The sequence below is a fragment of the Chiloscyllium plagiosum genome, chromosome 34, assembly GCF_004010195.1.
Source record: "Chiloscyllium plagiosum isolate BGI_BamShark_2017 chromosome 34, ASM401019v2, whole genome shotgun sequence".
Classification (NCBI taxonomy): Eukaryota; Metazoa; Chordata; class Chondrichthyes; order Orectolobiformes; family Hemiscylliidae; genus Chiloscyllium; species Chiloscyllium plagiosum.
In genome coordinates, this window is record NC_057743.1 from 40,131,702 (window position 1) to 40,151,463 (window position 19,762).

Sequence of the window (19,762 nt, forward strand, 5' to 3'; positions counted from 1 at the left end):
CAGAGAACAGCCAGGGAATTCCTAGAGGCATGGCACTCATCCACAGATTCAATCAACAAGCACATCGACCTGGACCCAATATACCGGCCACTGCAGCGGACAGCTTGAACTGACAACCGGAAGCGGCAGATTCAAACCACTATAAATGCCGGAGGAAAGATCACAGAAGCGCTTCACAGGATGCTCCCAAGCACTGAGGATGTCACCTAGACAGGGGACAAAACGTCTGCAACACAAATTTCCAGCTCGGCGAACAGAACCACAACAACGAGCACCCGAGCTACAAATCTTCTCCCAAACTTTGAATATGATTCAACCTTCACTGTGACTGGATTAAAATCCTGGAACTCTCTGTCTCTGGTGAATAGCATAGTGTGTGTACCTACATCATATAGACTGCAGTGGCTCGTGAAGACTGAAGTTAGTTTTTGTAAAGAAGGTGTGAGGTGTAAAAGTCTTGCTACAATTGTATAGAGCAGTGGTGAGAACAGGCCCAAACCCGCCTCCCATTTTTTCATGATCTTGAGATCTTAGGGGGCATTTAACTCGCCTTAGCCAGGGCAATTAGGGAGGGGCAGTGAAAGCTGGCCAGCCTAGTGATGCCTATATTCCATAAAAAAGTCAAAACACAGAAATGCCTGAAATGTACTGGTGCTGAGGCAGGGACAAGAGCCGAAGTGAATTTTTAATGCTGCTATTTTCCAAATACTTTTTGCAAAGCTATTGGAATATTGGAGATGTATTAAATTGGAGATGTATTATGTTGGAATATTGGAGATGTATTAAATTGGAGATGTATTATGTTGGAATATTGGAGATGTATTAAATATTAAATTGGAGATGTATTATGTTGGAATATTGGAGATGTATTAAATTGTTCCAAAAGTCAAATGTTTGTGAGAGCAGCAGTTACGTACAAGAGTACGTTAGCCATCTGAGACCAATATAGACTGATGTCTGACACACAACTCCAATGATTCTGGAACTTTGTATTCTTATGTAGAGATTTGGAAAACATGCGCTCTCTGTTCATGAGTCATTGTGTAGACGAGAGAGGTCAACTGCTATGTCAATCTCTAGGCCTGGTGGTTTGGTTTCTGAGTTGAGTATGAAGAGATTGGAGATAGCTGTCTCCTTGCGGAAGTATGGATCCTGAACTTGGCATTTGGCTTTAGGGGGTCACGAGGGAGCGGCCCCATTGTCCTGTCACCCTGTGATGTCGATGTACTTTGTGTAGTTTTGAAGAATTCTGGTAGATTCAGCATTGGACTGTTAGTGGGAGGGACTCTACTATTCCAACTTCAACTTGTGTTCAACCTGGATCTGTTTTTGACAGAACAGAAGAAACAAGTAGTTGGCAGATCATTCCCAGCCTATTGGAGGTTAATCGCAGGAATAAGTAGCATCATTGAGAGGCCATTAATACAGACAAATGGCTGGTTAAAATATCAAGCTCTTTAATGGGCTAAAGAATGAATGAACGTTCACAGAATTACAGAATTGTTATGGTGCAGAAGAAGGCCATTTGGCCCATCGTGCCTGCATTGGCTCTTCAAACAAGCATCATCACCTGGTGCAAATCTCCTCCTTTTCTTCATTTCCTTGCTCACTATTTTTGCCAAATAATCATCCAATTCCCTCTGGAGGGCCTCAATTGAACATTCCCCCCCTCTCCCCGGCAGAATCTTCCAGGGCCAAACTACTCGCTGTGGGAAAAGGTTTCTCCTCACATCACTCTTGCTTCTTTTGCACATCACTTTAAATCCATATCCCTCTCATCGTGTTCCTTTAACGAGTTGGAGCAGCTTCTTGCTGTTGAGAAGGCTGCACCTTTCACCTTGGCCTTTGTGGGGAGCTGTGGCTTTACGGATAAATTGAAAACATTTGAAAGCTATTACTGAAGGCCAAAAATCACCAAATACAAACTGGCCCAATAAAAATCTATATCAAATGACATCATCTCATAGATGCTCATTACTATAAAAATTCTGTTTTTTCAAGGTTCTTAACCTCGCTGATAATCTTTGTTAATTGGTGAGGTCTAGTCTGGAGCACTGTGTCCAGTTCTGGTCGCCCAGTTACAAGGAGGATCTTATTAAACTGAAGAGGGTCCGGAAGAGATTGCTGGGAAAGTCTGAGTTATAAAGGAAGGCTGGGTCTTTTTTTACTGAATAAAGGAGGTTGAGAGATGACCCCTTAGAAGTTTATAAAATAATGGGAAGTATAGATAAAGTTAATGATAGTTGTCTTTTACCTAAGATGAGGGATTTCAAGACTAGGGGGCACATTTTTAACATGAGATTAAAAAGACATGGGGGCAATATTTTTGCACAGAGAGTGGTTCGTGTGTGGAATGAACTTCCTGAGAAAATGATGGATGTGAGCACAGTTACAATGTTAAATGACATTTCGATAAGTACATGAATTGGAAGGGTTTGGAGTGATATGGGTCAAGAGCTGGCAGGTGGGGCTAGTTATGTTTGGGATTATGTTCGGCATGAACAGGTTGGATCAAAGGATCTGTTTCAGTGCTGTATGACTCTATGACTCTACATATACTGTAACTGATTTTGTGTCAAGCCAGATGACATTAGAACTTGATGTTTTTGAACCAGAAAACAATCCTCTGGGGTGAGGTTTCTGTTGATTTAATGAGTTGATTAATGTGTTCAGGTGAAATTCCTTAAAAAAGATGATTGGAAGTTTCATCCAAACACAATTTATTATCCTACCCCTGAGAGTGTGCCAATATTTTTGAGTTAATCTTTCCCGAGATGTGAGCATCGGAACTGTCTTTATGAAGGTGGTGGTCAGCTGTCAGACCATTTCAGAGCGAGTCACATTGCTGTTGGTTCTTGAATCGTATGTAGGCCAGACCAGATAAGGACAGCAGGTTTCCTTCCCTAAACAATACAAATGAATGAGAAGAATAAGAGGAGGAGAAGTGGGCCATTCAGTCCATCAACCCTGCTTTGCCATCAATAAGGTCCTGGCCAATTGGACAATATTTATGAGTGTTTAACAACAATCTGGTAGTTGTCACCATTGTTGGTACTCGCTGTTCATTCCAGATTTTTAAAACAATTTACATTTAACTTCTGCAATTGTCATGGTACGATTTGAACACACGTCTCTGGATCACTGGGCCTATAACAAGGCTGATAAGGGTGGCATGGTGGCTCAGTGGTTAGCACTGCTGCCTCACAGCACCAGGAACCCAGTTACAATTCCACCCTTGGGCTATGTGGAGTTTGCACATTCTACCTGTGTCTTTGTGGGTTTCTTCTGGGTGTTTCGGTTCCCTCCCTCAGTCTAATGATGTGTAGGATAGTTGGATTAGCCATGGGAAAGGTAGAGTAAGGTGATGGGTCTGGATGGGATGCTGTTCAGAGGGTTGGGGTGGACCATCTGGGCCGAATGGTCTGTTTCCATACTGTAGGGCTTCTATGATTCTAATAACTTTGCCACTATATCGCCTGCGTAAGGTCTTCCAACTAGAAGAGACCACTAATGAGGAAGAATAGACACTCTTTTAAACCCAGGAGAATACAATAAGGTGTTTGTAGCTTACAATGCAGGTACACCACGGCTTAATCCTTTCTCAGTTATGCATCGGTTTTGTTGAGTTTCTTGGCACATTTCTGTCTGTGAGGCTGAGCAAAATCTCTTACCATAGATTACCTAACTCACCTCATTAGCCATCCAGGCTGCACCTATAGCACCCACCTCACTATTCCAGCTCCACTATACCACCTGCAGAACCCAGAACAACTTGCCACTATCTGGATTGCTTAGAGTGGACTAGCATCCCTGGCACCAGTGCCATCTTTAAAAAGCCAGACTCAGAGAATTGTGGTTGAGTCTTAACTGCCCTCTGGGTCTGGGCAGTTAGGGATGTGCAATAAATGCCTGGCCTGGTCAGTGATGATCACATCCTGTGAATGAAGAATATTTTAAAACTTCTTTGTCTTCGTAGCTACTGTTCATTGAGAACATTCCTAATTATAATTTTGTATTTTTTTCCCATTTTTCTCTTTTCTTTCCTAGTATTTAATCCCACAGAAGCATCGCCGTAGGCTTGGGATATCTGTAAAGGTAAGCAGGATAGTTTCCTTCTCTATCATTGTCATCCCTCCTTGGAAACTTCCAGCTGGACTGGGTGCCTTTGGGCTCAGAGTTAATATCTCTGCCCGTTTGGGGTTGTAGTGGTTTAACCAGCAGCTTAGCCTGGTGTCAGTATGTGTACCACATCCTGTTACAGGCGAATAGCGTCAGGCAGCTTTCTGACTGTGAAACACTGCTTGACATACAGGGTTCCAGGTCCCACGAAGAAATGTGTCATTGACAGAGAAGGTTCATGAGTAAGGGTTCTTCTGCTTGAAAATAGACTGATTAATAAATTTCACTCAATCTCAGGACCAATCAGTATCCGCAAGCGACTAAAAACTGTTTCTGTACAGTTTATGGAAAATTGTGTTCCATTTCAGTGAATAACTGTCAGGATTCACAACGGGCCAAGGATTTACCTATATAGACCTTTTAGCCAAGCAAACTGAAGCCTCACGTAGAGGAATGAAATAACTGATTATTCAAGTAATAAGGAATTCCATTCAAGTCCTCTGTGGGCTCTTCGATTAATGCTGCTCAGTCTCTTTTTCAAGTTATTGTTCAATAAAGGTATGAGACAATTCTCATAATGTTCACAAATGGCAGATACAAGGATAAATTCACTGGTTTCACCCAATCAGGAGGAAGCAAGATTCAGGGCTGTAGGAATACAATGCTATCTCTACTCAGTGTAGACCCCCTAGTGGGATCATTGCATCAGTGAGATTATCTTATTTAATACTGTACTTGCATGCTGAACTTGAAAATAGTAAATCATTGGATTTAGTGTATTTAACAGACAGCAATATTGACTGAACTTTAAGTAATCATAGAGTCATTAAGGTACAAGAGGCCATTCAGCCTATCAGGTCAATGTTGGCTCTCTATAGAGTAATCCAGTCAGGCCCACTCTTCCACCATATCCCCATAGTCCTGCAGTTTGTTTCCTTCAGTTACCTGTCCAAATTTCTTTTGGAAATGTTGTCTCAGCACCCACTCCCTCATAGACACCAACTTTCAGGTCATTACTACTCACTGCGGCAAAATGGTTTTTCTCCAAACCCTTTCTGCATCCCTTATCCAGAACCTTAACTCTGGGTCCTTCATGCTTTGGACCATCAAACAACGGGAACAACTTCCTCTTGTCCATATTGCTTAAAGCTATAAACTTATCGACCTCTTTCAAATCTTCTGTCTGAGGAAAACATCCATCTTTTCCAACAAACCTTGTCACTAAATTCCCTCAACCCTGGTCCACTCTAGTAAAACCCCTCTGTATTCTCCCAAGGAGCCTCACATCCTTCCTAATGTTTGGTGACAGTGTTTGTACTCAATACTGTAGTTGTGGCTTAACCAGACCTTGCTAATGATTAATTGTAACATCTCTGCTTTTATTCCAGTCCTGTGTTGATTGAGACAAGATCCCATTTGCTTTCCTAACTACTCTACCTTCTGATTGATCCCCCCTCCCCCAGATTGCTCTGCTCCTCCAAGCTACTCATAGCTGAGCTACACGGTCAGATATTTCTAATCAGCCTCCTGGTTCAAAGGTAGGAATATCACCACCCCACAAAAGCTCCCAAGAATAAAGTTAAGTCTTTATTTTGATTGTAGATATTTCCCTAATTAACCTGTTTAGAGATATTGTTAAACATTTCTGAAGCAGGCAAGATTTGAACCTGGGTCTCCTGATTTGGAGATAAGGAGCACTACCTCTGTACCCCATTCAGTCTATATTGTCCCTTATCATTTCTTCTGCCAAAAATGCAGCATCTCACACTTCTCTGCATTAAATTCCATTTGCCCCTTGTCTGCCCATTCTGATAGCCTTTCTCTGTCTGCTGCAGTTAACTGATATCACCCATATTATTCACAATCCTTCAAGTTTGCTATTATTGGCAAATTTTGAAATCTTACTCTGAATGCCAATATCCAAATTCTATGTAAAGAAAGCAGTATGCCAACTGCTGGCTGTTTGGGAATACCACCATCTGCTGCCAGTCCTGCAGACCGCGAGAAACCACCCACCAATGTCCTTCAGCTAATTTTTTTTAATACAAGCTAATGTTATATTCCTAACCACGCGTCTCTGGTTTGTGAGCCTTTGCTTTTTGTAGTACTTTGTCAAATACCTTCTTAAAATCCATACGGGGATATCCACCCTTCATCAACCTTCACTGTTATTTCATCAAAAATTCAATTGAAATTAGTCAAGTTGGTTTCAGTTCTGTGAAAGTAATATTTTTAAAGACGTCAGAAAGTCATTGGAACAGTGACTGAATTATATTATTTTCAAGAAAGCACATGATTCATTTAAGTGTCTAGAAAGATGCCTGTGGTGCTGAAATGTGTTACTGCTGAGTTACAACAGATAAAGAGACTAGGGGCCACTAGCTTTGTTTTGATTTCAGTTCGGAAGAAGTAGGAGGTCAGTTCAGGAGAACAATGTGCTCCTGACAGAAGAATCAGGTTTTAGTTCCAGAGAACAGTTTTCACTCTGGGAGAAGAATTTTAGTTTGTGAAGTTTCTAAACTGTGAGTGATTGTATCAAAATTTCCAAATTGTCAGAACTGAAAGGATGTTCAGGCTATCAAACTAGCTCACCACTCCAAGAAAGAGAACTGGGAAGCATCAGTTAAGTAAGAAATTAAAAAGTTGACATCAGAGTGATATTTATAGAGTCAAAAGCACGGAAACAGGCCCTTCAGTTCAACTCCCCTGGACCAACCAGGTTTCCCAATCTAAAGTAGTCTCATTTGCCTGCATCTCAGAGATTGAGAATCTGTATTGTTGGGAAACAGGTTGAACCTTTGTTTTACTGTTTATGCTAAGATCTTATTAAACCATCTTAGCTATATCGCTTTGTCTATTCTTGTTCCTTGAAATGATAAACATGTATTCTTGTGTTAAAGAACATTGGCAGCTTTGAGTGAATAATTTCAGTGACTAACCACTTTGGTAACCACAAGCAAAGATTGAATTTAAAATCTATCAATCCAGATTTCACGCTGGTAGCTGACTTGTTCAGTATTGCCATCATCTGGGATTGTAACAATAGTCATTCATGTATTATATCTTTGTCCTGTCCCTCTAAACATATATCACCGTCTTTGTCCCTAAAATAGAGTCATGGAGATGTATAGCATGGAAACAGACCCTTCGGTCCAACCCGTCCATGCTGACCAGATATCCCAACCCAATCTAGTCCCACCTGCCAGCACCCGGCCCATATCCCTCCAAACCTTTACCATTCATATATGTAGCAGTCCACCTCATACTGCAGGATTCCTATTTACAAGTCAGTAGGAGATTTTTGGGTTCCCTTTTATGTTTCCTTCTGTGTTATTTTTGTATTCTTTTTTCTACCAGTTTTATTCCCCTCCGCACATTGCTGGGCTGAACGTTTATGGTCCTTCAGGTGACTGTGACAATGGAATTGAGCATGAGTCAATGCAGAGGTAATTCTGAAATCATTAAACGGATCAAACACTGAAAACCCACTTTTGTCTTTCTCAGGTTCTTTATCAGTGCCATAACCTCGCAACTGCCTTCGCACTTTTCCGGATATTATTGAATCTTCCCTTGAAAAGAGATGAAGACAATGAATGTGGAGCAACGTGTATAGCAGTAATGAACATTTCTATTTTTATATCATAAAATTTATATAAAGCGCTAATTTCTGAAGCTGAAAATTTGAGAACTGGTATATAGTTTGTTGGAATAACTGCGACATTATTGAATATTTACATTTTGACATCTTATTTTGTTGATATATTCAGAGTTTGATATATATTGTACTGCACATCTTTGAACAGAACTATCAGGGTTGTCAAATTCAAAAACTGTGATTACATTTGGAGTTATAATCAGTTCATTCCAGTTAGAACTGAGCATGATTGAATTTGTCGATTATGAAATTAATTAACAGAATGGAATTAATTATTCTTTGTTAATAATTGACGCCATGTTATTATAAGGTAGCAGGACAGGTCCAGGGGACAAATATCCCACATTCACTCCTTAAGTTGCAGCCCATAAAATACACAATTGACAATTTACAATAAATATTGCCATTGGAATCCCACAATTTTGTATGAAATGACTGTCAGCACTAAGTGGGCTAACAGTGATGCTAAATTATTGAACACTATGGTATTGATTTGCTAATAGTGCAATGAGTAATTTGGTGTTTCCTGTTGAATTACCTTTGAATGATTGTAGTTTCATTTGCTGCCATTGCTGGCTACCTGTATTCACTGGGCTCAAGGTGGATGAGAGTGTAATCAGATTACAGGACATGGAATTTTCCAAGTGAACGGACACTGGGAACAGAAGCAGGAGGATCCCATAAATACCCACACTGGGTGGGGTATCAGTTACAGGACACTTTTCTTGATGCTGGATGGTTTGACAGAGATGGGTTGAAAGCCTGGCAAAAGCTGGCATTTCCCAGAGGCGAACTCTTCAAGAGTGTTGTTGAAAGTGAATTTAGGAGGTTGACGGGGATTCTTGGCTGTGCTGAGGGTAAACATACTACCTGGAGGCAGCAGGCCAAGACAGTGTCAGGACAATAGACCACCCCCACTCATCTGGGTGGACGTAGAGCTGAAAGCACATCCACTATGGAGAGGCGACTGCTCTGGGTTCCGGTACATAATTCTTTGCAAGTTGTGTCACTGGTAGACAAGCTGATTACAAAGGTGTTTAGCACACTAGCCTTCAATGCTCAGATCATTGAGTACAGGAGTTGAGAGGTCATGTTGTGGTTGTATGGGGTGTTGGTGAGGCCACTTTTGAAGTACTGTGTATAATTCTGGTCGACCTGTTATATGGACAGCATTATTAAACTGGAGAGGGTTCAGAAAAGATTTCCAAGGAAGTTCCCAGGATGGGACGGTATGAGTTATAAGGAGAGGCTGGATTAACTAGGACTTTTCTCACTGGAGTTTAGGAGGTTGAGGGGGTGACCTTATTGAGGTTCATAAAATCATGAGGGACACAGACAAAATGAATAGCAAAGGTCTTTTCCTTAGGGTAGGGGAGTTTAAAATTAGAGGGCATATTTCTAAGGTGAGAGAATAAAAAATTAATAGGAACATGAGGGGTAACGTTTTCACATAGAGGATGGTTCTTCTGTGGAATGAATTGCCAGAAGAAGTGGTAAATGCAGGTACAGTTACAACATTTAAAAGACATTTGGGCAGGTATATGAATAAGAAAGGGTTAGAGGGATATGAGCCAAATGCAGGCAATAAGTTTAAGGTGGAGGGAAATAGCTCTTTGGTCTCTTGGGAAATCAAGAGATTATAGTGAGTGGGTGGGAAATTGGAAGTGAGGTAGAGGTCAACCATGATCGATGGCCCGAATGGCCTCCTGCTTTGATCCCTTGTGTTCTTGTTGAAGCCCTTCCCAGACCTACACCTCCTCCTGCAACCCAGTGCACCTCTGAAACCCAAAGTGGCCACAGATCACTGCTTCATTGTGAATGTACAACTGCCTCAAACTGCCCAACTTTGAAGATTTTGCCAATAAATTCCAGGATATGTGATGGAGGGGTCTTGCTAGAGAATCGATCATGTTAATATCGAGACATTGCACCTTTACCTGCAGTGTTGTGGAGATGGGGGGAGTAGAGAGTGAGACTGAAGCCTTTAAAGGGCTAGCATGGGAATGCTGGCCCGAGTTCCTGGGATAGCATTGGAAAGTTAACCTCCTACAGCTGAGGAAGCCTTGCCTAGGAAGGTCAGAAATTCCTGTTTCCCCAAGTAATGGTATTGAACCATTCAATGGTGTTAATAATGATGTGAGTTGGATTTTACTTCATTTCCTTTTGTCAATAATTAATTACTTGATCAAATATTGAATTTGTCTTATCTTTGTGCATTATTTTCAATGAGAAATCACTGAGCTTGGGGTTTTTGTGATTTGGTGAATTGACTGAGTGTTTAAAAAGAAGAGGAACAAGGCAGATGTTCCCTTTGGACTATCCGGAATTGTTTGACCTCTGTTACATTAGCACAATGTTCATTTTTACTTTGTTCAATACCATACATCTAATTCAATATAAAGATTCCAAATCTGAACAATTGCACTCACCTTATTCCAAATAAATTACCATTTTAAGGTGTCAAGTGACTGATGCAAAGAAAATGTAAGCGAAGGGGAAAAGTCACACTCGAGCTGCTCAGTGTATGTTTGACAAGTTCCTCATTGTGTTCATCCAGCCTGGGATAGGTTAATGCACTAAATCCATGCACAAATGGTCCTGGATTCTCCCCTTGATATTCTCAATATTGTGTCTGTACACACCTGAAAATATTGGGCATCATTGAAAAAGGCACCTAACTGTCTTGGGATAGATAACTTCAAACATCTTCCAGGATTACATTTCACTTTGGTTTTGGATCTAGTGTCAGATTCATTCTCTCAGCTGGGGAATCATTGACTCAGGGAATGTTTCCAGCCAGTCCCACTCTCACTGACCTCTCCCTTGTCAATTCCCACTCTTCAGACGCTCGTCTGGTTATCTCTGAAGGTCACAATTAACTCAGCGTCTGCAACTTCTAGATACTGGGTACTTGCTGGGTAAATGTCTCTCATCATCTTGCCAATCCCCTTAAATTGAAATCCCGTCATCCTCTCCCTTTCCACCAATGTTTCTCTCTATCCAGTCTGCCCAGGCCCCTGACGATTTTAAACAACCCCACCAAGTCCCCTCTTAGGTTTCTCAATGTAACTGAAACCCTTCGTCTTTCAGAGGGAAGGTGCGACTCTCAGGGCAACTGCCCAGAAGTAAACCTTGTTTTGGGGTCAGGTGGGGGGGTAAGGGAACCACATAGAAACTCATTGAAAAGACACATGGAGACAAACACTGGGAGTCGATCTGCTGACTGGCTGCATCACTAACTGCTGAGTCACGGAACAATGGATCATGTAAGGCCCTGCTCCTGGTGTGGAACCTCACCGCAAGATCACACACCCAGTAACACACAGTAACATGGTTCAAGGGGATTCCAGCCTGGACGCTCTGGTCTGGAGTCACGCATTGGGAATTTCTGAACCAGTCCACATCATCTCCCTCACTACTGGGAGATATAAATGTTAAAAGCGAATGCAGCAGATAAGAACTAAACTATACTAAGAAGAGTTCTAGCTTTATGTGTTGATCGAGTGTTACTGTTATATTGGGACCTGAATTTGAGTAAAATTCACTTCCATAACTTGTTGAAATGCTTTGCCTAGCCACTTTGTAAAAGAATGTACTGACTGTAACTCTGCAGCAGAATTATTTTTTAAATAAAGTCTTTTTTTCCAAGAAGGGTAGTGATCAAAATATTATCTGAAGTATTTGTGTGTGAAATCCTTATTGCAGCTGGACAGCTTTTCATTTGGGGTGTCACAAATTGAAACAGATGTTGCTGTTAAAAAGGTCAATGTGGGTTTCAATATTGGTTAACTTGCATTTACATAGCCACCTGGGATGTTGAACAAAATTTCGGAAGGTGCTTCCCAGGGATGTAATTGGATAAAAGATCCAGGAGCTAGTTCAGGACATGTGACTAAATGTTCAGTTAAGGTGACAGGTTTTAAGGAACATAATAACAGGAAGAAGGCAATAGAGAGTTGGAAGGATGGAGTACAGAGCTAAGCCTTGTGGTGGGATGAAAGGAGAGCAGAATACTCAAGTCCTAAATTAGAGAAGCCCCACAGAATCCTCACAATTTTTTAGATTAGATTACATTACAGTGTAGAAACAGGCCCTTCGGCCCAACAAGTCCACACCGACCCACCGAAGCGAAACCTACCCATACCCCTACATTTACCCCTTACCTAACACTACGGGCAATTTAGCATGGCCAATTCACCTGACCCTGCACATCTTTTGGACTGTGGGAGGAAACCGGAGCACCCGGAGGAAACCCACGCAGACACGGGGAGAACGTGCAAACTCCACACAGTCAGTCGCCTGAGGCGGGAATTGAACCCGGGTCTCAGTCGCTGTGAGGCAGCAGTGCTAACCACTGTGCCATCGTGCCGCCCACAATGATGTGGGACTAAACTGATGATAAACTGAGAGTTAAGTAAACAAGTTTATCTTTGTCTAAGTGGTGGAATGGTCATTTTGAATATTTAACTAATATGGTATGAAGATGAAACATGATGCAGCCTTGGTAGAACTTAAATCCTAACTCTGACTATAACTAACTAAACTTTGATAGCACAGAGGCCATTTGGCCCAACACACACATGCTGGTGTATATGCTGCACACAAACCTCCTCTATAAAGAGTTCCTTCTAATCACTTTCTCCATTATGTATATCACAATTAACTCCCCTTCGAGCAAACAATATTTGAACCACAAATCCTCCATAAAATAACAACAATCATAACAACAGTGTCACTTGCCAAAGAATTCTGGGATTTACTTATGAAAGAACCAAACCCAACATGGTCATTCTAAAAGATGAGAGATTTAACAAACAATTCAGGTCTTTATCAACATATAATTTCAGTTGTACCATACTGTAATATTTTGCTATAAATTCTATGTCTTACGCTGTTATACTCAACAACCACTCTACAAATTATAATTTGTAAAGAATAAAAACCACAATTGTATAAAACCTATAATGCAACCCTCTCTGCTTTCAGTGATTCATATGGGTTGTTTTCTTATGTGATACACTTCACACCCATTCACTCACTCACACTCATTCACTCACTCACACACACTCACTAATTCACTCCCTCACTAACACTCACAGTCATTCACTCACTCTCACACTCATTCACACTCACACTTACTCACACACTTTCACTCACACTCAGTCACTCACCCACATTGACTCACTCACTCATTCAAACACACACTCACTCGCATAGTCATTCACACTCGCTCACTAATACACACACGCACACTCATTCACTCACACTCGCACTCACACACTCTCACTCACACTCACTCAGTAATGTCTCCAGACATGTCTGCAATGTCCTCCCAATATGTGCCCTGTCCATTGTTCTTTATTTGAGCTCTGATCTCCAGCATCTGCAGTCCTCACTTTCTCCTCGAAGATTTTAACCTACTGTGAATCCTCTTACAAGGATGCCTTCCTTGAAGAAGCTCTCTTCCTCCCTCTACAAGGATTTCAGTGAGTCCCTCCTCCCTACCTTTTATCTTAGCCTGCTGGACACACTTTCCTCATTCCTGAAGAAGGGCTTATGCCCGAAATGTCGATTCTCCTGTTCCTTGAATGCTGCCTGACCTGCTGCGCTTTTCCAGCAACACATTTTCAGCTCTGATCTCCAGCATCTGCAGTCTCACTTTCTCCAGGCACACAATCTCCCAGGTACAAAGAAACAATGAGGTCAGAGGAGATATATTACAAGAAAACTTTCTGTATATTTCAATGAATTTGTAAGCCATATAAACAGATCATTTTCAGAGATTAGTTACAGGATGGAATCTCCCAGGTAAAACAACTAAACCGCAGGGTTGTGATTTCACTGAAGGGAATGAAGAGTTTGCAAAGGTCTGAAGGTTGGAAGATGCTGAATCAAATATTGGCATTGGCTACTTTGCTGTTCTTGAGAGTTATAATTCAGGGTATATGGATTTCTTTCTAAAGTTATTGTTTTAGATTAATTTACTTCAATGGAAGGTTAAATGCAGCTGGAGAGAACTCAAGCTAAAAGGTGGAACGTGATGGGTGATGTCACATCAAGTGAACTCAGTAAGCATGGAGCAGTTTGTCCGGCAGGTGAGCTTGGCTCAGTAATCTGGAAACCGGTCTGATTTAGATTTAAGGTGAGGAAGAGAAGGAAAAACTTTGCATTAATGATGATGAGAGCAGAAATATTCCTCTTGGTGTTAACACGCTGTCCATTGTCCCATGTCCAGAAAGACCCTCATGCCCTTGTTTTTAATTACTTCACAAGGAATGGATTAATCTTCTGGTGTAATCACTGTTGTGAGCAAACATAGTTTATACACAGGAGGATCCGACCAACAGCAACAAGACAAATGCCCAGTTATTGCGTTGCTGTTGTCCTGGACGTGGGGAAATTCCTTGCTGTTCTTCAGCCTGTGCGATGGAAGCTTTTGGGTCCTGTCATGATTTCACATCACACCTGAATGATGACACTCCAGACTCTACAGTAATCCCTCCCTCTGCTTTCAAAATACAAGAGCTTCCATTGAGTTAAACTTCTACATTCCATTTTACTTTCTCACATATTTATCTGAGTTTGTTTTAGAACCTGATTTGGATTCTTGTTCCTGGTATCGAATTTTGGTTGGGAATCTCAGGCCTTTTTTTAAAAATATTCAAACTTTTTCTGCACAGTGTAGCAATAATCCCCTCCAGTTATTGACACTCAGACCAATGGAAACTGTTTCTCAATAAATTTGAAAATCCAGATCAATTCTCCTCTTTACCCTCTAGTGAAACAGAATATCTAGTTACTCTTCATAACTACGGTCTCTCATCTTTAGTAATATCATATTGCAATGTTACCAACTGGAAAATCCACAGCCTTTTGTTTTTTTTATTTTTGGATCGTGGACCGAAATGGGAAAAGGATACAACTTTAAGCTTAGGAAACTCGAGATGAATATGACACAGCTTTAAGACAAGTTGCTGGAACACATTGTGAGTTGTGTTTACACTGTTGCTTTGTTTAAGCAGTGCGGCAAGGTGCTGGGGAGCCATCAGCAGTCTGGTTGGGGATTCCGGCCAGCTTTACCCAGAGACAGGCTGTTGATTGGTTAATCAGGACCAGTTGTGTGGGTCAGGAGTCATCGGCATGACAACAACTCTCTGATTGGCCCCTGGGCGGCTGCCCAGTCAGTGTGTGAGCAATCCTGTGGCAGAAAGCCTCTCGACTCTACAATGGCAGCACTGCTCTCCATACAGAGAAGGAACAAACGATTGGAAGAAAGTGAGCTCGCTATTCTCTCTCCCCATCTCCCCATCTCCCTAGAAACTGCTGCCTCAAACCAGGGACTGAGGCAACTGCAACTGCAATAAAGAACTGAAAGGATTTGGGAAGAAGATAAAGAAGATGATTGGAGATCGGAAGGACTTGGAAGAAACAAAAGGACACCGCGTTGAATCCTGTGGCCTGGTGCTATTGAACTGTGCTCCCCTAATATATTTTCTCCATTCGTAACATCAATGTTTTTGTTTTTCTGTGCCTGCGTGTGTGTGTGTAGGGGTTTAAGACCAGTGCTATACATTGTTCATTTATATTTTGTTTTCTGAGTTTAGAATGGATTGATTTCTCATAAAACAGTTTGGAGTTTAGCACAGAAACCTGGTCAATGTTTTGTGTTAAACTAAGTTCATCAGACGGGAAATTTGAGGAATAAAAACAGGAAGTGCTGGAGAAACCCGGCAGGTCTGGCAGCATCTGTGGAGAGAGAAACAGAGTTAATATTTCAAATCTGATGTGACTCTGCTTCTGGACTTAAAATGTTCACTCTTGTATATCTCTCTGTAGATGCTACGGATCTGCTGAGTTTCCCTTTGATTTCAGATTTCTAGCATCAGCATTATTTTGCTTCTTTAGGGAAACTGAGAACTTTGAGTAATTTGACCCATTGCTGTGGGTCTGGAGTCACATGTAGGCCAGAGCAGGTAGGAATGGCAGTTTCCTTCCCTAAAGGGCATTAGTGAACCAGCTGGGGTTTTCCAACAAACAACGATGGTTCCATGGTCGTCATTAGGTTCATAATTTCAGATTTTCTTTTATCCGAAGAGGGAGGCGATTCAGTCCACTGGTAAGACAATCACTTTTGTGGTACCTTCCTCATCCTCATGGCTAGGACCTTGCTGTATACAGAGTGTTTCCACTGCATGTACCAGACTTACTGCTCCTGAGAGCCCCAGCTGTTCACGTTAGTGTGGTCAATGGGCAGAGCTACAGGATGGTGCAGATTTCATTCAACCCTTTACAGCCTTTGACCAACAGATTCGAGCCCCTCTTCTACGTCCTCAGCACCACCACTCCTGGTCTAATTACACATCCCCAGTAAAAATGATGGGGGTGTGTGCGTATGTGGGTGTGTAGATACGCATGAAGGAATATGAGTGTGTCTATGAGGAAGTTTGTTTGTATGGGTGTGTGCGCAGGGCAAGGTGTTGGCGGTCGTGTGTCAATGTGATGGATGTCTGAGTGAGCGTGTGTATATGAGGGAATGTGTGTGTGTAAGTGTGTGAGGGGGTGGGGGTGGTGAAGTGAGTCAGTGTGAGTGAGTGTCTGTGACAGAGGGTGTGTATATGAGGAAAAGTGAGTGTGTGTGTGTGTGTGTTGGGTGGGGGTGGTGCAGTGAGTCGGTGAGGGAGTGTCTGTGACAGAGGGTCAGTAAGAGCCAGAGTTAAGGTCCATTGTTGAGGTGGACAGCTTTGGTTGGTGCTGTGTATTCCCATTGCAGCAGAAAGGGGATAGCACGAGAGCGAGAGAGATGACTCCAGAGTCGTTTTTCCATTTATCGGGAGCACACAAAATGCGTGCGAGCAAACCTTCGCTTTGTGAACAAATCCTGGCTTGGGGTGAAACCACTTTCTCTCAGACAGGGCCTTGATAACATTAACGAGGGAAGGCAGGTAACTTGAGGACTTGCTTGTAAATCTGATATGGATTATTGACAATTATTTGCGAGGCTGGATATGTGCCAAATATGTGATATGGCGATGAAAAGTTGCCTCATTTCCTTGTTTTGTTTATTAATTCTGTATTGGGTATGAGTAATGCTGGCATTTAAACAGCATTTTATAGCCCATCCCTGCAGGTGGTAGTGGTGGTAAACTGCCTTCTTGAACAGCTATATTCCTGAGCGCAGAAACCCCACATTACCCTTAGGGTAGGGAATTCCAGGATTTTGATCCAATGACAGTGGAGGAACAGTAGTATATTTCGAAGGCAGACAGTGAGTGACTTGGAGGGGGTCGTGTTCCCATGTATCTGCTGCCCTTCTGCTTCTGGATGGTAGAGGTCATGGTTCAGAAGGTGCTATCTGAGGATATTTGGGGAACTCTGCAGTGCATCTTGTAGATAGTACACATTACTGTTACTTAGCGTCGGTGGGGGCTGTTTGTGGATGTGGTACCAATCAGGAAGGCTACTTTGCCTTGAATAATATCAAGCATTTTTCAGTGTTGTTGAAGTTGCACTTATCCAGGCAAGTGGGGAGTATTCCATCACACTCCTGACTTAATAATTCAACGCATTACTAAAAGGTAAAGTTCTTTTCTGTTCTTCCTCCTTTTGGTTCATTCATCCCTACAGCTCTTTCAAAAATAACCCACTGGTGTAATGAAGTGTTCTTCACTGGGTCAGAGGCAATACCGGGAGCTGTGTGGGGGTGAGCAGGCTTTTTGGGGTAAACGAGAGCAGAGAGGGGAAGCTCAGCAGCACTGTGATTGTGAGAAGTCACAGCAGGATGAAAGTTGGACATGCGAGTGAGAAACTGTAGAAGGAATAGAATTGAAGGCAAAGCTTTTGGTGAAAGTTAAGGAGGCTAGAATTGGTCTTAATCACACTCCAATGGAGGAAACCGTTAACAGAACAGGCAGCAGCCCTCACTACAACAGCTTATTCAGAAAAGGCCCCGATCCCTACACATTCCATTCCGTTTACCCAGAATCTGCACGAAGCCTGTGAATATTCCCAAAGTGCAGGTCATCACACCTGGACGAGGGTTAGGGAAGTATCTGTAGAGGGGGCCTAATCTTGGTCCATTTCTAAATGAGGCAGTACTCCAGCCCTGAACCCCTTCCCTACTGGATCTAGTGGATAATGACATTCCCTGGATCCCTACAATTTCTGGACTCTGGTGTTGAGGCCAGAATAAATCCTCCCTCACCCCAATCATAACTTCCCATTGGTGCTCATTTCTAACCTTCTCTGTAATGGTGGCACCTCCGTGACCCATTCACATCCGGGGAACTAACTGTTGGTCAGGTACAGATAGAAAAGAACACTGAGGGGGATTGGCGGGGGGGGGGCAGGGAACTGCCTGCCCAAAGGTCCAGTGGGGAAGCAACAGTTCAATCATGTTCATTGGTTTCTGGTCCCTGAGTCAGACAGCCATGTGACTTAAATCACTGCCCACCTATCACAGACAAACGATTCATTTTGCAACCAGCCTGATGACTCCTGAACTAAATCTGTCACTGGCAGCTGAGGCACAGATGCTGTATTTGACCTGGTCTGATGTCAATGGTTTCTAATTCTGACCTTGACACACTCAAAAAAGCACTTCAAAGTCTGGTGCAGAAAGTGCTCACATTTTTAAATTCATTCAGTGCAAAGACAGTCCACAACAACTGCTTCCACACCTTGAAATGACAGTTTGGGTTGGCTGGACTGTGCAGGTCTCCCTCAAGAAAACGGCAGCGTTAGATATCAAGAGTCCAGTGACATTCGGGGGACAATCCCCCTCAGTGTTCTTTTCTATCTGTACCATGGTTAGCATGGACCTGTTTGGGCCGAAGGGCCTGTTTCCATGTTGTATGAAAATGGGACATGGTGAGAATAGGTGTGTTAATAATTTATTTATAGTCTAACACTGACATCACCAGTCAGGTGATGGTGGGTGGCAGTGTGGTGGTAATACCTCTGGACTAGTTACCTACGCACCCAAGGCTAGTGTTCTGAGGATATGGATCCCCTATGGCAGATGGCGACACTTGAATTCAATAAAAGAAAACCTGAATTAAAGAGAGTTCATTTGATGGTGACCCTGCAACCACAGCCACTTGTAGTAACCCCCCCCCATTCTTACCCAGTCTCACTTACATGTAACTCCAGACCCTCTAGGTATTTAGGGACAGGTAATAAATGCTGGCCCAGCCAGTGATGTCACATCCAATGAACAAACAAATAAAAATCTCTAAGGGAAGAAGGACACTTCTTATATAGTAAGAAAATACAAAGGCCTTTTCAGAACTTACAATCATCACTTGAGAGACAGAGGCTGAGATGCAGCAGAGTATGAGTATAGACAGTGCAGTCTAAAGGAACACCACCGTCAAGTTACTCAACATGGTCTCAATGTCCTGTAAAACTGTTGCTAAAGCTCCCTACGTTTATATTCCATTCCATTTCCTTCCCTAACCACCTGCGTGCTAACATTTTAAACATTGCTAACAGGCTAGAAGTTGAAGTTTTTCATTTTGCACTCAAAACAGAAAGAGAATTCATAAAAACATCATTTATATACAAAATGGGAAGAGGATGCTGATTGGTCTTTAACAGTACAGACTAAAACCCAGAGTCTCAATGGCTGGAGGAGTGACCAATTAAGAGTGCATCAGTGAAATCACCAGCGACCTGTGACCTTCAGTAGATAAGCTTGGGAGTCCATGGATATGGACAGTGTAACTTCCAACCACATGACCTATCCCACTCACTCTAATAATTGCTGCTTTCTTACAGCTCAGGCTAAGTGATGGAATTAATGAACATCCACATCTGCATAATTCTGCAGGAACTCTGGGAGAAGCGATAACATCAAAGTGAAACAGATCACTTTAGTGAAGTCAATTCATCATCCTAAATGGAAGACCTCTCGTTTATAAACTGTTCCCTCGTTCTGGTCTCTCCCTGTCAAATTCGCTCAGGATCTTATGTCTCAACGAGATCACCTCT

At 42.3% G+C, this 19,762-nt stretch overlaps 1 long non-coding RNA gene across 1 annotated transcript; it reads left to right on the forward strand.

The window, feature by feature from the left end:
* Positions 1-281: 281 nt before the first annotated feature.
* Positions 282-9,281, forward strand: LOC122540461. The gene is made up of 3 exons (XR_006309312.1): positions 282-439; positions 4,048-4,095; positions 7,624-9,281. It is a non-coding gene; the product is annotated as an uncharacterized LOC122540461 (long non-coding RNA).
* Positions 9,282-19,762: the final 10,481 nt, after the last annotated feature.